The 22,908-nt window shown below is 39.6% G+C and overlaps 1 non-coding gene across 1 annotated transcript; it reads right to left on the bottom strand.

Annotated features, from left to right (window-relative positions):
• Positions 1–18,371: 18,371 nt before the first annotated feature.
• LOC132522541 (U6 spliceosomal RNA) lies at positions 18,372–18,478 on the bottom strand. Its single transcript, XR_009541280.1, has one exon. It is a non-coding gene; the product is annotated as a U6 spliceosomal RNA (small nuclear RNA).
• Positions 18,479–22,908: the final 4,430 nt, after the last annotated feature.

The raw sequence follows: 22,908 nt of genomic DNA, 5'->3' as shown, positions 1-22,908 counted from the left end.
TAAAAAACTAAAAATCGAACTACCATATGACCCAGCAATTCCACTCCTGGGCATATATCTGAAACAAACAAACAAACAAACAAACCACTAATTCAAAAATACACATGCACCCCATTGTTCATATCAGCACCATTTATAGTAGTCAAGATATGGAAGCAACCCAAGCGTCTATCAACAGATGAATGGATAAAGAAGATGTGGTATATGTATACAATGGAATATTACTCAGCCATAAAAAAGAATGAAATTCTGCCCTTTGCAGCAACATGGATGAAGTTGGAGAATATTATGCTTAGTGAAATAAGTCATACAGAGAAAGAAAAATACTATATGATATCACTTATATGTGGAATCTAAAAAATAATACAAACAATACAAATGAATGTATATAGCAAAATAGAAATAGACCCACAGATATAGAGAACTAGTGGTTACCAGTGGGGAGAGGGAAGGGGGAAGAAGCAAGATAGAGGTAGGGGATTAGCATATACAAACTACTATGTATAAAATAGATAAGCAACAAGGATATATTGTACAAGTGCAGGGAATTATAGCCATTATCTTGTAATAATTTTTAATGGAGTACAAACTAAAATTACTGAATCACTATGCGGTGTACCTGAAACTGATGTAATATTGTAAATCAACTATACTTCAATAAAAAAAATAAATGAGAGAAATGATGGTGAAAGTGTCAGGCATGTGCCCTCTGGTCCCATTTGCCTGAGAAAATACAAGAACTGGAGAAGTCACTTTGAAGCTAAAGATGGACTCCAGTAGGCTCAGGGGACATGCTGTGCCATTTCAGTTATCAGAAGAATGCCTGCTGGTGACCTCCTCTGGAAGGTCTCTCAAATTCAGCCTTTCCTCCCCATTCCCACTGCCACTGCTCTAGGGGTGGCCCTTGGGATTCTGTGACAGATACCAACCCTGTATTGCCACCTCTGAACTGTTACACGAAAGAGAAACAAGCTCCCATTCTGCTTAAGCCACTCTATTTAGGAGTCTTTTTGTTATATCAGCTGGTCTGAGCCCAGATAGTTTTCTCCCATTTTGTATGTAAGGAAACTGTGAAGTCAAATAACTTCCTTAATATCATTCAAACAATCCTCCATGGAGATATCACAGCAGAACTTATAAATAGGGAACTGTATAAGCATGCCAAAGACTTGAGGAGGATCGGGGAAGGCTGCCTAATAAAGAATGAATTCTGACCTGGAAGTCAGAAAAATTGGATTCTATTAATAATATCAGTTACTATTTATTGAATGTTTGCAATTAACATATAATATGTAAACACTTCACATCTATTATCCCACTTAATACTTTTGAGGTAGATACTTTTTGTTCTTTGTTGTTTTTTTGTGGTACGCAGGCCTCTCACTGCTGTGGCCTCTCCCGCTGCGGAGCACAGGCTCCGGACGCACAGGCTCAGCGGCCATGGCTCACGGGTCCAGCCGCTCCGCGGCACGTGGGATCTTCCCGGACCGGGGCACGAACCCGTGTCCCCTGCATCGGCAGACGGACTCTCAACCACTGCACCACCAGGGAAGCCCTAGATACTTTTTTAAAATCCTTATTGTACAGATGAGGAAACTAAGATCAGAAAAGTTACATAACTTGCCCGAATTACAGAACAAATAATTGTCAGAGCCCAGATTTGAAGCCAGATCTCATTCCATAGCCTGTATTCCTGATTGTGATATTGATACTTCACTGTCTCTAGTTCTTATCCAAGGTCACTACTAGCTATGTGACTTTTGGCAAGTTATTTCCCATGTCTGGATCTCATTTTCTTAATTATAAAATGAAGGCATTGGACGTCACTTGGGTCCCCTTTGATTCCATCATCCTGTTGAATAACTGTGGTTCTAATTTTGGTTGTGCAATGATTTGTGAGTATCTAGACAAATAACTGAAACTATTTTCCCAGCATGGAGTATGTCAGTGATCATGGTGATCTCTAAAAATATCACAAAGGTACAGTCAAGACCAATGAAATACTCTGTGGCATTGACACAGAGATCATTTATACTATTCCCCCCAGCCCTCTGATTCTATAATTTCTCTGCCTCACATTTCCTGCTTGTTGTTGGCTGCCAACTCAGAACTAGGTGCCTTAACTCAAACATATGGTGGAAAGTTAGTACTTGTTCCAGATCCTCTAACATTTCCAAATCACACCACATCCACCAGGTGAGTCCTGGCCACCACTTATATCATCATTGTCATCATCACCACCACCACCATCACCATCATCATCATCATCACATCTCACCATCATCGTCTTCATCGCTGTACCGGATAGGAAACCTCTTATAACCATTGTTTCCTTAAGTTTCCTCCTCTTCCAGCGTCCATCCCTGCAAGGCAGACAGTTCTCCACCCCCGCCCCCCCCCCCCACCAATCTCACCCTGAAATAGTAGGCTCTCAGCACCCTCTGCTGGGCTCTGCCTGCAGCTCAGAGCCTTTCTCTGCAGAGGAACTGGCTGGGCCTTTCCCAGTGCTACCAGGGAGGTCACCTGAGGGAATTAAACAGAGGCACCGACTTCAAAGGCATTCCTGCTGAGTGGAAGGTGGTACTCCAATTAGGCTCCTTCTCTGGATCCCCAAATGGTATCTTTCCAAATCTGCATGTGCAGGCCCTGTAAATTACTTTCCTGATCTTTAAGGGGGCAGAACTGCTTGAATTCAGGAAGCTGTTAACTACTCATGCCCTGGCCCAACTCAGTGATCCTCTGTACACCAGAAGAAACCACCAAAGACCAGAGCCAAGGTTTCCAATGAGATCATCCATGATCCATTCCTAATTCTGTCACTTAACAGCTTTCAAATGCTGGTCAAGGCAACCTGTTTTTTGGTTTCTTAGCTATAACATATGGATAAAAATCTATACATGCCTCGCCTGCCTTGCAAGATGTTGTGACAATAAAAAGTGATAATTTGCTGAAAAGGACATTGAAAACTGTAAACCACTATGAAAAATCCAGTTATTCCTGCCTTGATACCAAAGTCTATGCACTAATCTGCAAAGTCAGTTTAGGAAAACAGTAAAGCAAGGTCTTACAATTAAAATGTATTATCTGACTTTTTAAATCAGTCAAATCAATAGAATTATTAGTCTTCCCAAGCCTGACTGGGATATCGAGCTCACAGCTAACATGTCAGTCACCTACAGTGTAAGTTCTACATATAGAACCGGGAATCAGAAGGTACAGAGATCACCCCAGAAGCTAACCCCGAGCCAAATCTTAGAGCCATAGGGATCTTCTCCTCTTCCCTGCCCCCTTCCCCTGCCATAGGGGTCAACACGAGGGAGATCAGCCAACCGATTTAAGACCTTGGGATGCAAAGGGACGGTGGGAGTCCCTGTGTGCTTAGCCAGGATGCCAACGAGACACACAAGGGAGTCTTTGTTACTCCCCCTGCCTTGAGGCCACCCTTTCCCCAGTGACATTTCTGCCTTTGCAGTCTCATCCCTCTGGCACCTGTGCTGGTGCACTGGATTTCAGTGCCCTCTCGGGTGGAATATTTCCTCCTACCACTAGAGCGGTGTTGTTCAGTAGTGATACAATGCTAGATACATAACTTAAAATTTTCTAGTAGCCATCATTAAAAAAATAAAAAGAAACAAATTAGCACTAATTTTAATAATAGATTTTATTTAGCCAATATATCCAAAATATTTTCATTTCAACATGTAATGAATATAAAAAAATTACTAATGAGATATTTTATGGGGTTTTTTCCACGCTACGTCTTAGAAAACTGGTGTATTTTATATGTACAGCACATCTCAATTTGGAATAGAATTCCAAGAGCTCAAGAGCCACATGTGGCTGGTGGCTACTGGACTGGAGAGTGTAGCACTAAAGTGCATCACCCAGGGCCATTTTGTTTTCTATATCCTCAAAGCCAAGTTTCTATGGCTTCCAAAGGTCTAATGAGATAACCTGACAGAAACGGTCTTTGGCTCAATGGTTAAAAGAGGGAACTACAGGCATCCAGCCTCTCTACTCTTCCTTTTCCCTTAATAACCACTACACACCACACACACGCATCTCTACACATACTTGAACCACGCAGGTTCCTCCCTCTCCTCCTGGTAATGTAGGTATTTAAATGGGAACAGTGGCTTAACCCCCCAAAGTGGTATTAAGGTGAGAATTTCAGGTCAAGTTGTGCGGAGACAGTGACCGACGTGCTGGGAGTATGGGAAGCCCTTGGAGGGCTCCTCAGAGCAAAAGGTATGGGCAGCTACCCACCTTCTTTTGAGTGCAGTGGCCAAGACAAAGAATAACTGAGGGTTCTGGAAATTTCAGGGTGGCAGAGTTGGTGAATGTAATCACCTCCAGTGTTTCTTGGCTCTCAGTTTAATTCAACAAGCATGTGTTTAGTACTTACCAAGTATCCTGCTAGACAGTGAAAACTCTGAAAATAGGTCCATCTCTTCCACATCTCCGTATGGTCAATGTCTCAACTGGTGAGTTTATACAATTTCAGCTAAAAGCAAAAGACATTTGATGTTTTCATTTTCCTGTGCGGCTTTATTTCAGATAACTAAACATTTGGGAGGTTTTCTCAAACATGAAATTCGTTAGTGGACCCTTCGTGCCCACGTGGAGTGTGTGTGGGAGGGAATTCCAGGGTGAAGACCTAGACTCAACCTCCATTGTCTAACAAAGGAGGGAACTGAGGTCACCACATCTTGAATGTATCTATAAAGAGAGTTTTATAATCAGGTCATTTTCCTGGGGAGAAGGGCAGGGAGGGTATCGGGACGAGTAGTTGGGCAATTGCTAGAATTTCAACAGATCTTAGTTCACTATATCTTTAAAGACCCCAGAGCTCCAGGCTGGGCTGCAGGAAAAAAGGAGTAATAGAGGGCTTCCCTGGTGGCACAGTGGTTGAGAGTCTGCCTGCCGATGCAGGCGACACGGGTTCGTGCCCCGGTCCGTGGAAGATCCCACATGCCGTGGAGTGGCTGGGCCCGTGAGCCATGGCCGCTGAGCCTGCACGTCCGGAGCCTGTGCTCCGCAAGGGGAGAGGCCACAACAGTGAGAGGCCCGTGTACCGCAAAAAAAAAAAAAAAAAAAAAAAAAAAAAAAAAAGGAGTAATAGAAAAGGAGGAAAGGAAGCCCACCAACAATCCCCAGCAGGGGAACCTGTTGGGTTTTATAGTCCAAGTGGCCAAAGGGAATGTTTATACTCTTAGAAATGCATCTTGAGCTTTCAAGGCTTGCACACTGCCAAACTCCATGGGTCATTTTGTAAACTACAAAGTCACCAGCTTAAAAAAACAACATAATTTAGCCAGGTCAATCCATAAGGCATCTCACATCCACAGTACTATGTAGTTTAGTACAGAGAAACTTGAATAAAAAACTCCCTGACCTGGGACATTTCCCAGGGAATCACAAACTGGAACTTCCTTGGAAAACAGAAACGTCTGATCATCTCATATGTGGGCCACGTGAACAGCGCTCAGTCAGGAATGGATATACTCCGGAGGTTCCTCTGTTAAGTCCACTGTTGGAAACCCCAAAGCATTTTCCCATAGAAACATTATAATGGATCAGGTCCCCATCATGTCCTGCAAGGACTGTTTAGCCCACAGTGCTGCTGAAATATGATACTTTCGTGATGAAAAATAGTAAGGTGCAATGTCACTGCCACATCAGGAATTAATCACTAGCGGAAAATAAATTCACTGAAAAAGAGGTTGATATTCAGAATAAAAGCTGAGGTCAGAGAGAGATCCCGGCTATTACCTGCCTCTTCATCCCTATAGCAGAGAGTTTGTGACCCAGAGGCCCTGCCCCACCCACCCATTGAGTGCTTGGGACTGGTCCCTCCGGGCCCTCACTGCCTTTCGTCTTCTCCCGCAGATGAGAGAAGAATTCCCCCCCACCCCCGTGTTTGACACCTGACAAATGCAGTTCCTTCCCTAATACTGCCCCCTCCTGGAGAAGGAGCTCCCTTCCTCAATCTGCTGTCCAAGTTAAACTTGCCTCCTTCCTGAAGAGGATCACAAAGGAATCCCCTTGGAAAGACCCCCAAAGCAGGGAAGGGAAAAAAGGAAGCCCTGATAATATTTTCTGGGTGAATATCTTCCCTGAACATGAGAAGGACAAGGCAAGAGGGCTGGGCTGGTCCCTCAAACTAGGGAGTAGAGAAGGTCAGGGAAAGAATTCAGGAGAATATCAGGTTGCTCAATAAGGAAACGTTTGTGAATACTAAATCTAATAGCCATGAAGTTGACACACGCTACATTTTATAATTAGTTAATAAATCTGTATTAACCTCAATGTTCTCTTTTTCTTTTCATCTACTGAAGCAAACAGTTTTTTCAGATTCCAAACCTTTTGGCAGGCCCCTGAAAAGCTATAAAGCCCTAAGAACTTTGCCTGTAGCCCATCATTCCTAGCCTTCTGGGCTACTGCACATCCATCAGCATGAGCGTTGGGCTTGTCCCTGGATTGATGTTAGCCTCAGTTAAGGATCCTGTCAAGATATAACTGAAAATTTCAGGAAATTTTCTTGTTTTAGTACATCTGGAAGCACTTAATAAGATAGAATAGGAAAACTGGCAGCCTCTAGCAAAATTAAAATGGAACACCTTTAGGATGGCCCACCAGTTCTGCTTCCAGGGATCCACATTAGAGAAACATTTGCAAACGTGTACAAAATAGAGTGTATAAAGATACTCACTGTACCACTGTTTAAAATCTTGCAAACTTGGAAGCAACCCAAGTATCCATGAGAAGGGGAATGATTCAGTGACAAATATATACATCTCTGCCATGGAATACTATTCAGTAGTTTGCAAAGAAAGAAGTAGATTTACATTTACTGCTGTGAAAATCTTAGAAGACATATATTTAAGTGAAAAAGTTTTCAAAATAATCTGAGCCCAAAGATAACATATAAAACCATATATTGTTTCTATATGTATATATGTATGTATGCGTGTGTGTATATAAATGTGTGTGTGTGCGTGTAATAAAGGACTGAAGAAGAGAAACATCTTACTCTTAGGAGGGGGAGTGTACTTTTTTTCTTTTTCAAGGGGTGGCCATGAAAGGAACTCTCAAGTCTTTGTGTACTTCCGTATTGTCTGTATTTTTTTATAATGGGAAAGTATTCATGTATTAGTTGTATAATTTAAAAATTACATAAAATAATAACAAAAGTTCAGTAATATTAGACTTGAGTTTGGGTGGATCTAGGCTTGAGCTTAAGTCTTGGCCCTGCTGGGACTTGCTGTGTCTGAGCAGAATTGCTAGGAATCTATGTTCGAGACAAAGAGCCACCTGAGAGAGGTTTTTGTCTCAAGGAAAGAGAGAGGCAGGCACACATGTGTGACCTAATCCCCGAGGCTCAGTGGGTGGAAGGGATGAGCAGGTGTGAGCCCAGCCCTGTGCAGTTTGCTGTGGAACCCGGCAGGTGGGCTCCCCCACTAATGGACGGCTGGAAAGTAGAAGATGGCTATCCAGGGGCTTGGGGAGGAAGAACACTGGGCAAATGTGGGCGGAAACTATTTCTCTTCCTTACTCTCCAGACCTGGGTTTCCTTACTAGGATACAGTCATCAAGTCACCCAAGTTTAAAATTCTGCTGGCCTGTTCCTTCCTTTCCACTGTCCCCCACAACTAGGTCACCAAGCCCCCTCCACACTCTCTCAAAATGCACCTTGTCTCCATTCCCCCTGTGATGACTGTTCTGCCTCACACTATCCACCACATAGAGGCCAGTAAACTCTCTCTGAAACTCTGAGGATGATTTTATCTTCCTCAAATCCAGTGGCCCTTCCAGGTTTCTCGCAGAGTCATTTCTGGCTCTGAGCTGATCAACTCACCTCTGCGACTTTCGTCTCTCATCTCCCTCTGCGGCACGTTTGCACATCCTGCTTTCCAGGCATGACGAAATGACTAGCTTCCCTGTGTGTTATGTTTTTATATCCAGGCCTTTGCATCCACTATTTCTTCTGCTTGAAATGTCCTCTGCAGACTTCATCTGGTGAGCCCTTATGAATCCTTAAGATTCAGGTGAAAAAACTCTGGCCCTTCCCTCCCTAAGCAGCCAGTGACTCAGTCCTCTGAGCTCCCCAAACACCTTGCACATGCACCTGTCACAGCACAATCACATTGTATGACCATGGCTGTCTCCAAGATTGCCTTCCAATACAGATCAGAGCTCTGCCAGGACAGGTTTTCACTCATGCATGCATTCATTCAACAAATATTTATTATTTATTACGTGGCAGGCACTGTTCTAGGCATTGGGATGATAGCAGTTAAGACGGACGAAGCTCTTGGGGTTTCATTTTAGTGGGGAAGAAAAATGACAAAAAAGATAAATATTTAACATGAAAGGCTAGGAAGACAAAAACAATTCAGGGTAAGGGGACAGAGCGAGGAGTTGGCAGCCTCTCCTATTTTAAGCTATGGTATTTTAGGTCAGAGAAGGCCTCTCTGAGGAAGTGACATTTGAGTAGAGACTCAAATCAAGTGAATGTCTTGGGGCAGGAGGTAGGATGAGGGGAAGAGGACTCCAAGCAGAAGAAATAGCTTAGTGCAAAGGGCTTGAACTGAACATGAACTAGGTATGTTCAAAGTCAGTGTGCTGGAGTGATCAAGGAGCAAAGTACAAAAGATGAGGTAGGAGAGAGACAGAGGCCTTGAAGGACGTGGTAAGGACTTGGGATTTTATTCTGAGTGTTGTTGGAGCTTTCCGATTTTGTTTTTTTTAAAGATTTAATTTTATTTATTTTTGGCTGCGTTGGGTCTTCGTTGCTGCGTGCGGGCTTTCTCTAGCTGTGGTGAGCGGGGGCTACTCTCATTGCAGTGTCTTCTCTTGTTGCGGAGCACGGGCTCTAGGTGTGAGGGCATCAGTGGCTAACGGGCTCTAGAGCGCAGGCTCAGTAGTTGTGGCGCACGGGCTTAGGTGCTCCGCAGCATGTGGGATCTTCCTGGACCAGGGCTCGAACCCGTGTCCCCTGCATCGGCAGGCGGATTCTTATCCACTGTGCCACCAGGGAAGTCCCTCTGATTTTGTTTTTAAGAAGGACATCCTGGCTGCTGTGTGGAGAGTAGACAGTATGTGGTCCGAGCGGGGTGGGAGAAGGAAGAACAATTAGAAGGCTCCTGCTATAGTCCATGGAAGAGAAGGTGGTGGTTTGAACTAAGAAGGCAGCACAAGGAGGTGGTGAGGAGCGTCCGGATTAGATATGTTCGGAATGGTAGATTCTACAGCAGTTACTGAGAGCTTTGAAAAGAGAGAAGTCAAAGGGGAGTCTAGGTTTTCGGCCTCAGCAACTGAGTAATAGGAAATGAATTCTTGTTTCTTTTCATACATCCTTCTCATATGGTGCTTAATATACAGCAGGTTGTCAAGAAATTTTTGTTGAAATTTGGCCTGTGACTATAAGATGTCATGACTTTCATCTCAATAGTGCTACTAATTTAGTCAATCATATGGCATTTTTATGAATGCTCTTATTTTGATATGGAATTTTATGTCAGAAATCTGGTGCTAGGACCTACCCTTCATCGGTGGTGCTCAAGTTCTGAGCGCTAAGCTCTGTGTGTGTGTGTGTGTGTGTGCACGCGCTAGCGCACATGTGCACGTACGTGTGTGTGGTTTTATTTCCACAGAGAAAGTGGCCGGAAGAAAAGTCAATCTTAGCTTTAGTTGTAAATGGTATTTGGTTTCCTTACAGTGTTCCTGTGTTTTGAAAAGTACTTAACAAAAAAGTGATGAAGATGCAAGTAGGCAAGGAAAGAATTCAGCAGAGCTCTGAATGACAAATCAGCCAGCCTCTCTCCTCTCCCTCTCTCTGTGCCTCTCTGTGTCTCTGTCTGTCTCTGTCTCTCTCTCTCTCTCTCACACACACACACACAAACACAAATTCCTCTGGGCATTATGCCCACTGAATGCCTTACATGTCTTCAGCTAATCTTGCATGAGATTCTCTGCCATGCCACATACGTAACAATGTGCTAAATGACTAAAACAGAAACAACAATAATCTGAAAAAAAATCACTTTCCCAGTTTTGCCTTGAAGTCAACCTGCATTTTCATCACAGAAGATCAGTTTTATTACTGCCTCTTTGTGGCAGTTTCTGCTTGAAGAATGAGTGTTGTTTGATGTAACAATGTCCTTCTGCATTGGGATCAAGGGGTAAAATAAGAAATTGGGGCTTCTTAAGAAATTGTGGGTCTAAGCAGAGGCCTGGAACACTCAGTGAAGACCCTAGGACTGTAAGCACATGCATTTACAGGTGTTTCTGCTGTAATGGGGTATACATGATATATGTATTCCTGAAAATGTTGAGTTCTGTGAAATCTTGCACTCAAAACAACAAAGTTTGTGGACAAAATATAGTTGGCACAAACCACCCAAAATCTATGGAACTTGATAATTAGAGCACCATCTAAATAAATAACTAGCACAATTTAAAATGAATATACTAGCCAAATTTTAAAAGATACGATAAATTCCTAATAAAAGTATTCCAGTAAATATGGAATTTAAGCTTAAAAAAAAAGTCAAATAGTTTTGATGAAAGGGGCTTTAGGTAGATGCAAGATGGTTACAGTTTTTTTGCTATTCCTCCCATTGAGAAGCAGAGTCTAGTTCCCTCTCCTGGAATCTGAGCTGGCCCTAATGACCTGCTTGACCAACAGAATACAGCAAAAGGGATGTTCTAGTACTTCTGAGGTTAGATCATAAGAAAACTTGGAGCTTCCACCACGGACTTTGGGAATGCTGCCGCTGGGAGAAGTCAACTGCTCTGTGAGAAGTGCAACCACCCTGAAGGCAATGTGCTATGAGGAAGTCTGAACTATTCATGTGGAAAGGGAAGAGAGAGAGAAAAAGAGACAGAAATAGAGAAACCCAGCCAGCTCCTAGCTCTTCCAGCCTCCAATCCACTGGAGTCATCTTGAGGCTCCAGATACTGTGAAACAAAGAGAAGATGTTCCTTCCCAGCCTCACCAAAATTGCCAGAACAATGGTATATTAAACATTTATGTTGCTTTAAACCACTAAGTTTTGGGGTGGCTTATTATACAGCAATAGATAAATGAAACCTATCTGAAAGGAATTGTTGAGGTTGCTGAACTACAGCAAAGAATGAAAAATATACCATGATGGGGAGAAACAGGCAATCAGGTAAGACTGAGCCAAGGAGATGACTGTGGGGCGATTGTACCCCCATGGCTTTCCTGTCTTCAGCTGTGTCAAGTGCTTTAGTCTCAATTGCTGTTACTTGTTGGCACAAAATGTTAAAAACCTAGGAAAAATCCCATTTAAGTGAACACAACTTCTGCATTATATTGATATCCTTATCCTAATTACTAATTGCATACAAGCTAGATTTTGTTAAAGAAAAATAAGCTGTAGAAGAACAGACTGTCTTTGCTTTAGAAGCCCATGTTGGCCACAGTGAAGAGACTGAAAATGTCTTGACTGTTTCTTTGAATTTAGCACTCCAGGTTGAATTCTCATGAATAACTGTGGGCAAATGACAACAGGCAGAAAAATTATGCTGAATCCAGGAGAGAGAGAGAAAAGAGCTCCCATATATAGATAGGATGCCCTCTCTTAATTACAAGCAAACAAGGAATAGTAGAAAACTTCTTCAGCCAGATAAAAAGCATCTATGAAAAATCTACACTTAGCATTATATTTACTGGTAAAAGACTACATGCTTTTCCTTGATATCAAGAACAAGGCAGGGATTTCCACTCTCACTGCTTAAATTCAATATTGTACTAGAGGTTCTAGCCAGTATAATAAGATAAGAGAAAGGTAAAGGCATGCAGATGAAATGAAAGAAATAAAACCATTCACAAACAATATGATCCCTTGGGTAGAAAATCCTAGGAATCTATGATACAATTAGAACTTATAAACTAGATTAACAAGGTCATGGCATGCAAGATTAATATAAATATTCAATTGTTTTATGCTAGCAACAATCTGAAAGTGAAAATCAGAAAACAATTTCATTCACCATAGCATCAAAAAGAATAAAATACTCTGGAATAAATTCAACAAAGTGCAAGACCTGTATACTAAAAACTACAAAACTTTGCTAAGACAAATGAAAGAAGATTTAAATAACTGGAGAAATGTTCCATGTTCATGAAATATTGTTAAGGTGTCAATTCTTCCCAAATTGATGTATAGATTCAACACAATCCTAATAAAAATCCCAGCAGGTTTGTTTGTTTTTGTTTTTTTGTTTTTTTAAGAAATTGGCAAGCTAATCCTATAATTTACATGAAATGCAAAGAATTTAAAATAACCAAAGCCATTTTGAAAAAGAATAAAGTTGGAAGAGGTACACTACCTGAACTTACTATAAAGCTATATATTCAAGATAGTGTCTGAGGATAAAAATGAGAGCAGTGGGGGCTTCCCTGGTGGCGCAGTGGTTGAGAATCCGCCTGCTAATGCAGGGGACACTGGTTCGAGCCCTGGTCTGGGAGGATCCCACATGTCGCGGAGCAACTAGGCCCGTGAGCCACAGCTACTGAGCCTGCGCGTCTGCAGCCTGTGCTCCGCAACAAGAGAGGCCGCGATAGTGAGAGGCCCGCGCACCAGGATGAAGAGTGGCCCCTGCTTGCCACAACTAGAGAAAGCCCTCGCACAGAAACGAAAACTCAACACAGCAAAAATTAATTAATTAATTAATTAACTCCTACCCCCAACATCTTCTAAAAAAAAAAAAAATATATATATATATATATATATATATATATATATATACACACCAGTGGAATGGAATAAAAGGTCCAGAAAGAAATGCTTACACTTATGATTTGTCAATTTTCAAACAACATGCCAAAACAATGGAATGGGGAAAGGATAATCTTTTCAATATATTGAGCAGAGACAATGGACTAGCCATATACAAAACAAACAACCACTTAGATCTTTACTTCATGCAGTACACAGGAGAATGAAAAGACAACTCCCTGACTGGAATAAAATATTTGCAAAACATATATCTGACAGAAAATTTGTGCCCAGAATATAAAAAGAACTCAACACTCTACTATAAAAACCAAACAACCTGGTAAAAAAGGGGCAATATTTGCAGAGACATTTCCTCAAAGTAGATGCTGATCATCAATAGTCGTTAGGGAAATACCAATCAAAACCACACTGAGAAACCAGTACCTATCTTTTAGAATGACTAAATTTAACAAAACAGAACAAAGAGAGAAAACCAAGTGACAGAGATGATGGGAAACAACTAGAACTCTTTTATGCTATTGGTGGAAATATATACTACTTTGGAAAACAGTTTATCAGTCTCTTATAAGCAATCACTTATCATAGGACCCAGTAATTCCACTCCTAGGTATTTACTCAAGAGAAATGAAAACTTATATTTTCACAAAAGCCCATACGTGAATGTTTTTAGCAGCTTTATTCATAGTAGCCCAAACTGTAAAGAAGCCATATATCCTTCACCTGCTGAATGGATAAGCAAACTATGGTACATCTATATGATGGATTACAACTCAGCCCCATAAAGGAATCAACTATTGATGCATGCAATAACATGGATGAATTTCAAAAGGCTACATACTGCACTATTCCACTTACATAGCATTCTGGGAAAGGCAGAGCTATAGTGTTAGAGAACAGATCAGTGCTTGTCAGAGAACACTGGTGAAGGAGGGTCTGACTACAATGGGGCAGCACAAGGAAATTTTTGAGGTGATAGAACTGTATCTCATTTGTGGTGGTGGTTACATGACTCTGCATTTGTCAATATTCATTGAACTATACTCCAAAAGAAGCAAATTTTACTGTGTGTAAATTTTAAAAATAAATTTAAACAAATCTGGTTAACATCCTTACTCTTTATCCATTGTCTGTGACTTTTTTTCTTTTGGGAAACTTAGAATTTTCTCTTTGTGCCTAGTATTCTAAAATTTCACATTGTTGTGCATTGGTATGCATATTATTTTCATTGTTCTAAGTCTTTTACATAGGTCTTTTAAATCTATAAAAGCATATCTTTTAATTCTATGAAATTTTCTTGAAATATTTATTTGAAAATTCCCTCCCTAGTATTTTTCATGTTCTCTTTTTGTGGAAGTTCTATTAGTCTGGTCTTAACGCTCCTGGATTGATTCTTTTTTCTTTATTTTTAAAAGCATCACATACCATAAAATTCACCCATTTAAAGTGTATAATTCATCATTTTTTAGTATATTCATAGAATTGTGCAACCACCACCATAAACTAACTTTAGAAGATTTTCATCACCCCCAAAAGAAACCACATAATAACAGCCATTCCTTATTCCCCACCTGGATTGATTCTATAATCATTTTTCTTGTCTCTTATATTTTGCATCTTTACTTTTTTTGTCCCACTTTCTGTAGATTTTCTCATCCTAATGTACTCATCCTATTCATTTTATTGATTTAAAAAATAAGTTGACTGTTGTATTTTTAATCTAAATGAGCTACACATGCAGTTGTAAGAAATAATACAGAGAAATGCTATATACCCTTCACCCAGTTTCCCCCAACAACAATATTTTGCATAACTATAGAATAATATCCCAAACAAGAAACTGACATTGATATCATCCACCAGATTTGCATGCACTCCTTTTGTGTGTATTTCATTCTGTGTAATTGGAATCACGTGTGTAGATGCACGTGACTACCGTCACATCAAGCAGCAGAACAGTTCCATCACACAGATCTCTCGTGCTACCCTTTTACAGACACAGCCACCATTCTTCCTCGCCCTCCCTAGACCTTGACAACCACCAATCTGTTCTCAAATTCCTCTATAATTCTGTCATTTTGAAAATGTTATGTAAATGAAGTCATGTAACCGTTTGAAATTGGCTTTTTTTACTTAGCATAACTCCCTTGATACCCGCCCAAGTTGCTGCATGTATCAGTAGTCTGCTCCTTTTTGTTGCTCAGTAGTACTCAATAGTATGGATTTACCACAGTCTGCTTAACCATTCACCTTCTGAAGAATATTTGAGTTATTTCCAGTTTTTGGAACATTTGTGTATGGGTTTTTGTATAAACATAAGTTTTCATTTCTGACCCATATAAATTATGAGATAATAAATATTTGCTGTTTTGGCCATTAAGTTTTGGAGTAATCTTTAATACAATAATGGATAAATGTCTTTGTTAGTTTGGACTGCGATAACAGAAATACTATAGGCTGGGTGGCTTCAGCAACAAATTTATTTCTTACAGTTCTGGAGGCTGGGAAGTCTGAGATCAAGGTGCCAGCAGATTTGGTGTCTGGTGAGGGCTACTCTCTGCTTCACAGATGGCCATCTTCTTGCTGTGTCCTCACATGGCAGAGAGAGAGAGAGAGAGAGAGAGAGAGAGAGAGAGCGCTGGGCTCTTCGTTACAAGAGCACCAATACAATCATGGGGGCTCCACTCCCATGATCTCATCCAAACCTAATTACCTTCCATAGTCCCACCTCTAAATACTATCAAATTAAGGATTAGGCTTCAACATATGAAGGGGAAGCCCCATTCAGCCCATAGCAATAATTAATACAGCTAGTCATGTATTTCTCTAATACGTGTTATACCGTATAATCGAATGGCCTTTTCCAATTGGGGTTATGTGAGAGAATTAAGCAGAAAGTTATTTAAGTGACTTTTTCTGAAGTCATTAGATAGACACTATGCACCCAAGGATGGTACTCAGCTATCACTATTCTAGACGCATAGGTGAGGAGGCAATTCGTTACACACAATGGATGCCCTCGATATGGCTGAGAAGAGCTGGAGAGGGCTTAACTGCATAGACACTGGAGCTAGATTATATAGGTTCAGATCCAGGCTTTACCTGTAACTTCCTAAACAACCAGGGACAAATCACTTGATCTTTCCGTGCTTTGGTCTCCTCATCTGTAACAGGGGACAATAATATTACCTACCCTCTTCCTAGAGTTCTGAGGACTAAATGAGTTAGTAGAGATAAGGCATAATGTCTGGCCCATAGTAAGTACAATTTAAATGCAATAATAATTATTATTTTAAACACTTCACTATTAAAATAAGTGTTTGTTAATGTACCGCCTGTAAGCTTCTTGCATTATATTAGTGTATATTCCACACTAACCCATAGGTGATAAATGACTCCGTTTCCCATGCTACTCCTCTTGACTAAGGTTCTTCAAAAAGCTGCATTAAATCTTTAAGCTGCTAGAACACAATTCAGTTAGAAACTCCTCCTGCCCAGGAAGCCTCAGTAACTGCTGTCCCCCAGCCTGCAGGGGTGAGTGGGGAGAATCATGGGTTTGCAATATGCAGTAAGGAAGGGGGATTGTAAGAGAGCTTGATGCTTAGAATTTCTCACTGACCCCAAAAGAGCTCTCTGGGAAAAAAGGAAGCATAAAATATCTACCTCTTTCTGTCTTTGTTTCTCCTTAGCACTGCTTCTAAACTTTAAATATAAGTTAAACTCCAAACTGAATCGACCTTCTAAACTTCAAGTTTATAGCACGGATTCATTATAAGCTTGAAAGAGATACTGGTGCATTGATGAGAGCTTGCCTTCTGCATGGCAATTTTATACACAGGGAGAGCCTGGCCCAAGGTGTTAATATAACAACTATTATACATTGAATGTACCTAGTTATCTGTAATGTAAGAATAATCCTATGATTTAACTGCTGATAATACTTGTTTTGTGGATGAGGGCCATGTTACAACTGTGTTTGAAAAGAATTTTAAACGAACCCTACTGTGGGCAGGGCCCTAGGTGGGCACTTGAGTGCTAGTTTGAAGGGAAAAAATGTGTGTAAGAAACATGTGATGTTTTTGCAGTGGTTTGAGGGCTGGGTTTGGTAATTATACTCTCGAATGCAAAAATCCAGTGTGGCATAATGAAAAACACACCTCTGTTCTGCTTCCAAAACTCATTCCAAATACAGGACAGTTTTTGCCCAGGCCGACTGTGTTCCATAAAGTGTGCATTCGCTCCACTTCTGTCTATAAGAGCACCAGGACAAAAATAAGATGACACAAAAATGCGTGCCGCATCCTCCCTTTAGTTCCTGTTAACTCTTTTCCTTTAAGCTACCCTCTTCATCACTCTTATTGCTCAATCGACTTATTTGAAAACATATACAAAACCACTCTTAATAGAAGGAAGAGAAAAGTAGTCATTGTGGGTAGCAAATCAACTGTGTAGTTCAAATCATTATTACAATAAAATTTTGTTTATTAAGTACCCTGCAGAATTATAAAAAGGATAGCTTGCACTGGGTAGGAATAAAAAGCCAGCAAGGAATTACACAGTTTAATGTGAAAGTCCTTTTCTGCTACAAAATTCCTATCCAAGCCTGCCCTGCAACATTGAAAATTTGACTACAGAAATTCAAAGGAACAAAATTTGCCACGTGTATTTTGAACTGAATGTTATGAACATTCATAACATCTTTCTTCCTTATCTAAGAGAATCTTCTAATCAAGAAAGGGGAGACACTTTCAACCCTTTTTGTATGAGACTCACTGGATGTAAAAATATCAAGTACTCCCCTCAGTTGCCTACATTGGAGAGCTTATACTGTTGCTGCTTATATGTTGCTGAGGGTTTTATCAACTAGGTCATGGGGCAGTATTCTCTTTATGGTTACTCAGTGGAGAAATTTCTCTCAGAACTCAGTATCAGGAATGATTGTAATTTTCATTAACAACTTTCATGAAAAGGCTTCACTCTTTTTGCTTTTAATGCGAGGCAGCTCAAATTCCTGCCCTTATTTCACAACTTGTACTCAACTTTTAGGTATGCATTTTGTGTAATAATGTTATCCCTGGTTTTATCTTATTTGTCATACTCTAATTTTTCCTTTTCCATATTTTCTTCATCTACTCTTTTAATCTTGCACTATATTTTTGCATGTAGGCAATCTCAAATCCCCTTTTCAATAAGGCATGGTTTGAATTTCTAACTGAAGTGTCTAGAAAAAGAAGTAACTGTACTTCTTCAGCAGTTATGCTGACCAGAGAAGAACCATTGCTTTCTTCACCATGTGACACACTGCAGATGATATCAGCCTGGTGGTCTAAAATTCCCACCAATGCTAGTCAGCCAATGTGGCGAGAGGCTGCCACTTCTGCTTCTTGACACTGCATGACACAGGACCCAGGATCTCAAGTCACGACGGTTGGAACCTACCCTGACTTCAGTGCCTAACAAGACTATCATATTGTATAGGTGAGTAGAGGGTAGGTACAATCAAAACAACATCCTGGGTATATTTTGGTCTATCTTTTCTTCTTTTGTCTTAACAACTGCTGCCATTTATTGAGTTCTTACTGTGGTCCAAATACCTTTTTTCCCCCAAATATGGAACACTTCACGAATTTGCAAGTCATCCTTGAACAGGGGCCATGCTAATCTTCTCTGTATTATTCCAATTTCAGTATATATGCTGCTGAAGCCAGCACTATTTTGGCTTATCTTAAACATTCCAAGTGGGTTCTAACTTCAAAAACTTGTTTTGCAAATACAGTTCCTTTTGGTTTGGTTGGTTACTTTCATCCCTGATGTGTCGTGATAGGATTAATGTTCCTCTCAACCTTAGTCTCCCTCGCTTATATTTCCCTTACCTCTTAACGTATAACTGAATTAGAAGGTTTTTTTGCTCTTCTTGAGTATTACCCCCAAACCAAAACCATAAAAGGCATTACACAAATACAAAAAAAATTTTTTTTAAAGGAAACAAAAAGGCAGCTATAAGGCCAAAACCAAACCAAACCAAATAACAAAACAGCAAAAAAACCAAAATAAACTCCCCAATTACCACAAGCAGCACCATAATAAACAAAGTTAGAAGACAAAATGAAATGAGAAAAATATCTGCAATGTATGAACATAGGTCAATTTTGTTAATATATGAATCTTTCTTAAGAATCAATGAGGAAAAGAAAAAAATCCCAGAAGAAAAATGAATTAAAGGCATGAATGAGCAGTTGACTAAGAAGAATACAAATGAACAAAACACATATGAAAAAAAGATTTAATCTTACTAGTTTTTTTTTATTTTAAATTTTTAAAGTTATTTCTAAATACAAATTAAGATATATTGAGAATTTTTGCTTATCAGATTGGGGAAAAATTTAAAAAGAATTATAAAACCTGATAGGAATGTGATTGAATCTTCCTGGAAAAAAAATTGATGATAAAGATGACAAGCTTGTACAGTGTGCTTCATTAACTCTCACACAGATCCATGAGTAAACGTGTACAGTTTGTGGGATGGTGTGGGAAGCAATGTGGAGGTCCATTATTAGGGAATGAAGACGTAAAATGCATGCATACATACAGGGCTTCCCTGGTGGCGCAGTGGTTGAGAGGCCACCTGCCAATGCAGGGGACACGGGTTCGTATCCCGGTCCGGGAAGATCCCACATGCTGCAGAGCGTCTAGGCCCATGAGTCATGGCCGCTGAGCCTGCGCGTCCGGAGCCTGTGCTCCACAACGGGAGAGGCCACAACAGTGAGAGGCCCGCGTACCGCAAAAAAAAAAAAAAAATGCATGCATACAGTGGAATGCCATGCAGCAATTATAATAAATTAGCTATATTTTCATATAACATGATCATATCTCAAATTCATAGTACTAAGGTTAACATGTAAGAAACAAAATGAGATTTTTAGCGCAGCATCACTGGTATATCTTAAAAGCACATATATACAACACCACGATGAGTTTTTCAGATACACATATTTCTACATAGAAGAATGGACAGTGAATTTAAAGGATAGATATTAAATACACTAGGATGGGTACCTGGGAGAGAGGAAGATGGGGGATAAAGAGAATAAAAATAGCACAAAATAACATATAAGAGAAGTCTTACTTAGACTACTAAGCCATGAACTGAAGTGTGTGAGAAACTCAACTTGGGGCAGCTGAGGTGCCTGTCCATGGAACCAGAAATTGTACTTCTGCTAGAATTTATTCTATGACAATAGTTAGTCTCTGTTGATTTTCTACTTTTTAAAAGCCTGAAGTAAAACATATTTCACAATCAAAAATCTTTGATTTTGATCAAAGATTAAACATAAATCCTGATGGTTTTCCATACAGTGAACACACTCATATAATCAACTCCCAGATCAAGAAACAGAATATTTTCAATTCCTTGACGTTTTTTGAGCCATTACTGGACTCCATCAAAGGTAACCACTATTCTGATCTCCCACACCACAGATTAGTTTTATCTGTTTAACCTTTCTATAAATGGTATCTCTTTTGTGTCTGCTTCTTTCTTTCTCTATTATGTTTGTGAGATTAACCCATGTTTTTGCAAGAGACAGTATAATTTTTTTTTAACCATGTAAACTGGATTAATTTGAGTATGTTTAAAATAGTCAAGAAACTTTCCAAAGTTTCTTAGGTATGTTAATGTGTTTTGGACACCTAACATATCAATTATAAATAGTTCTTGTATTGTCACTAAAACCCAGCACAGTATATAATAGCCAATTTTTAAAAACAAACTTTGAATCCTGAAAATGCAAGTACTTCTAATAAAGAAGTCGCTAAGACTAACATAACAGCTTTAGAGCCTACAGATAATGAGACTATGCTAGATATTCTGTAACAGACCATGGGGTGATACAAAGACAACACATAGCCTCTAGACTCAAAGAACTTGTGGCCCAAAGTGATATCATGACAATAACATGCAAACCAGGCTTCTTTCAACACAGACGTCATATGTAACCTCCCTCTGGTTGCAGGTGCTACATTACTCAGTTGTTTTACAACTGAAGACCGAAACCAGTTAATATCTACAGTAATGGAAGAACAAAGAACAAGTCCATGCTTTTTTCTAGATTTCTGTTTTCAAACCCTACTTGATTCAATAAGAGTATCTACGCTGACTGAGGCTATTCATTCATGCAATGAGTATATAGATTTAAAATGTTTGCCTTAAAAGTCTCCTCTGTTCAGGACCATAGTGTCAGGCTCAGCAAAGGCACAGGCCTATTTCTTCTACTTAAGTGCATCTTCTTTTTCTGCTCGTGTGAATGACCTTCTAATCCTCACTTTGCTTCACTGAATTGCTGACTCTATTCCATCAAAAATTGTACATTGGTAAGGAACAACAATAAAATGACTTTTTAATGGCAAAATTAACTCATCAAAAGAAACAGAATAGTAATCTTGTACTATTCATATTAAAAAAGTAATCCTCTGCAATTCCATGCACTGAGGCACTACAGATTGCTATACTGTTGTCAGTTGATAACTGGTAATCACACTTAATGGGGAGAGAGACAGTATAATATTTTAATGTTCAAACATCACAATTTATTCATTCTACTATTGATGAACTTCAAGTTGCTCTCAGTTTTTTATTATTATGAATAAGGCTGCTATGAACATTCTTGTCCATGTCTTTTTGGACAAGTGCATGCTTTTCTCTTTGGGGAAGAGGAGGACCAAGGAGTAGAATAGTTGGGTCATAAGATTTGTATATGATAAGCTTTAGTAGATACTGCCAACCAGTTTTCCAAATTGACTGTACCAATTTTTACTTCCACCAGCAGTATATGAGAACTTGACTTGTTTCACATCCTCACCAATACTAGTCCTTTTAATTTAAGCTATTCTGGTAGGTGTCTTGTTCTCACTATTTTTAACTTAAATCAGCTTCTGGATTTAATTTCTTTTAAAATCCAGATTAGATTTTACAGCCTAATAATTCCATTTCTCTCTTAGTAGTCCCAAGCCCCAGTGTCATCTCATCTTACTTATTGGTCAAATCTCCAGTGAAGATCAATCATTCTGACTTCTCTGCCTTGCACATCACCTACTGTTTACACCTGAAGGGAATTAATTATGCAGCAGTACAGCTTGGTATCTTTATATATTGAGAGCCAACCTTAAGTGGGCTCTCTCTCCATCCCCATTGCTGCTCTCCCAGTCCAGCCCATCTTGATCTCTTGTGCATTACTGCAATAGCCACCTGAGCAGTCTCCTGGCTCCTCTTTCATCTTTTCTCTAGAGGGATCTTTCCAAAACACAAATGTGATCACAAGATTCCCTGAATTACTCTTTAATGGCTTCCATTGTCTTCAGGTTCATTTCAGATCACATCTCTGACACTCCTTAAGCTGTTTCCCCTACACATTCTTGACATTCTATCTAGCTCAGTGTTTCTCAAATAATTTTGACTTGGCTCCTACACATAATGAAACAAAAGTTTTTAAAACAAGATTTAACCTTTCTACAGTGATACACTCTGGTATTTTCCATTCTCTTTTATTCTATCTCATTTTACATGAAATATTGGCCATGACTAAAGGAATTGGTTTTATAACTAATGGGTTGCAACCAGCACTTTGTAAAACATATTAGCTCTACTATAGATCTTTCAGTTTCTGTAAAACCCTTCATTTCTGCTCTCCAGGAACCTTTTGTCATATATCTCTATCAGTAGTCTCTCATCTTTCAGGGCTCCACTCCAGGAAGCATTTCCTGATCACCCCTCTTTTATACTCCATTTATTTACTCACTCTGTCATGTAATTCTCTGTTTACTTACATTTTCCAATGCACTGTAAGGTCCTCGAAGCCAAGAGATAGGATTTTTTTGATCATCATCATAACTTGAATGCCTGGCACATAGCAGGCATTTATCAAATATTTGTTGAATGAATGAACTGTGTGTGTGTATATATATACATATATACATATATATATATATACACATACACATATATACATGTATACACACATGTATATATACATTTATTATAGCATTGTTTATATATATATATATACACACACACACACAAACACATATATGTGTCAATATTTATCCTTCTAATATTATAATATTGGAAACTGATTAACTAGCCAAC

The sequence above is a fragment of the Lagenorhynchus albirostris genome, chromosome 6 (genome assembly GCF_949774975.1).
Source record: "Lagenorhynchus albirostris chromosome 6, mLagAlb1.1, whole genome shotgun sequence".
NCBI classification, from domain to species: domain Eukaryota; kingdom Metazoa; phylum Chordata; class Mammalia; order Artiodactyla; family Delphinidae; genus Lagenorhynchus; species Lagenorhynchus albirostris.
The sequence above is the reverse complement of the archived record's forward strand: the minus strand, read 5'-3'. Positions and strand labels throughout refer to the sequence as shown.